This window comes from Myotis davidii, unplaced genomic scaffold (genome assembly GCF_000327345.1).
Source record: "Myotis davidii unplaced genomic scaffold, ASM32734v1 scaffold2549, whole genome shotgun sequence".
Taxonomy (NCBI): Eukaryota; Metazoa; Chordata; class Mammalia; order Chiroptera; family Vespertilionidae; genus Myotis; species Myotis davidii.
The window spans coordinates 41,224-43,193 of record NW_006300220.1 but is presented as its reverse complement, the minus strand read 5'-3'; the positions used below and the strand labels follow the sequence as shown (position 1 = coordinate 43,193).

General features: G+C 46.2%; 1 pseudogene; it reads right to left on the bottom strand.

Annotated features, from left to right (window-relative positions):
• Window positions 1-319: 319 nt before the first annotated feature.
• LOC102774532 lies at window positions 320-1,621 on the bottom strand (annotated as a pseudogene).
• Between the last annotated feature and the right edge of the window lie 349 nt (window positions 1,622-1,970).

Genomic DNA, 1,970 nt, shown 5'->3' with positions numbered 1-1,970 from the left:
CTCTCTCTCTCTCGTTCTTTTTATGTGCAAGTTTCTCCTCTTTGGTATTGTGTCCTGTGAATTTTAGCCACTTCAGCCTTCCTGAATTCTCAGCTGTCTCCTAAATGGAGAGAATGCAGAGAAACTATTAAGCTCTAGCTAGGCTTCCTCTCTCTTAACTGTTGCTTCATATATTTGTCCAGTTTTGTAGTTTTTATTTTTAAAAAGCATCACTTTAATTGACAAGTTAGAGACACACAGAACAACAGAAACAAGACAGTCCCAAGACATCAGAGTGTAACATTATAGCACACAAATTAATATTCTTAACTTCAGCCTCTCACACTATCTCTGAAGTTTGCTCAAGGACAGCCATGTCCTCATGAGCCTCAGAAAACTTTCCTTCCTCCATGCCCACACCTACATACCAGTGAAAAAGGCACGTTTGACATACATCAGGTCAAACTTGTGGTCCAGGTGAGTTCAGGCCTCAGCAACAGTGTGGTGTTGGTAAGCATGCACATGGCTCGCTGTACTTTAGCCAGGTTTTCACCAGGTACCACAATGGGAGGCTGGTCATTAATGCCAACTTTGAAGCCAGTACGGCATCAGTTCACAAACTGGACAGTACTCTTGGTCTTAATGGTGGCAATAGCAGCATTGACATCTTTGGGGACCACATCACCACAGTATAATAGGCAGAAAGCTATGTATTTACCATGGCGGGGACCACATTTCACCATCTGGTTGGCTGGCTCAAGGCATACATTGGTGATGTCTTCTACAGAAGGCTGTTCATGGTTGGCTTTCTCAATAGAGATGACAGGGACATATGTGGCCAGAGGGAAGTGGATTCAGGGATAGGGTACCAGGTTGGTCTGGAATTCTCTCAAAGCAACATTCAGGGCTCCATCAAATTTGAGGAAAGCAGTAATAGAGGACACAATCTGGCTAATAAGGCAATTAAGGTTAGTGTGATTTGGGCTCTCAAAATCAAGGTTTCTATGACAGATGTCATATATGGCTTCATGATCAACTATGAAGGTATAATCAGAGTGCTCCAGGGTGGTGTGGGTGGTGAGAATGCAGTTGTAGGGCTTAATTATGGCTGTGGAAACCTACGGGGATGGGTAAATGGAAGACTCCAGCTTGGACTTCTTACCATAATTGACAGAGAGCTATTCCACCAGGAGGGAGGTGATCCCAGAACCAGTTCCCTCACCAAAGCTGTAGAAAACTAAGAAGCCCTGAAGACCTGTGCACTGATCAGCCGGTTTCCAAATTAGGTCCAGGACGAGGTCAATTATCTCCTTGCCAATGCTGCTGTGTCCATGGGCATAGTTATTGGCAGCATCTTCCTTGCCTGTGATGAGCTGCTCAGGATGGACGAACTGGCGGTAGGTACCAGTGCAAACTTCATCAATGACTGTGAGTTCTAGGTCTACAAACACTGCCCTGGGCACATGCTTGCTAGTGCCTGTCTCACTGAAGAAGGTGTTGAAGGAGCTATCTTCTCTCCCCTCCCAATGGTCTCGTCACTTCGCATCTGGCTGGATGCTGTTTCCAGGCAGTAGAGCTGCCAGCAGGCATTGTAGACCTGGACATCAGCCTGGCCAATGTGAATGGAGATGCACTCATGCATAACTAAGACTTATAGGGCTCTGGGAGCTGGAGGAGGCAAGGGGACGGTGACAAGGACCTCCTATGGACAGACTAGCAAGGAGTCTGGGGAAGAAGTCTAGTTTAGTAGCCATTTAAGGGCAAAGGGTAAATCCAGTTATTCCATTGAAACCAGAAGCATAAGTCCTTACCCTTTTTTGCTGTTGTTAATCTTTACCCAAGGATATTTTTCCATTGATTTTTAGAGAGAGTGGAAGGGATGGGGAGAGACAGAGAGAAACATCAATGTGAGACATATTGATTTGTTGCCTCCCGCATGCACCCCAACCAGGGCCGGGGGACTGAGCCTGCAACCGAGGTACGTGCCCTTG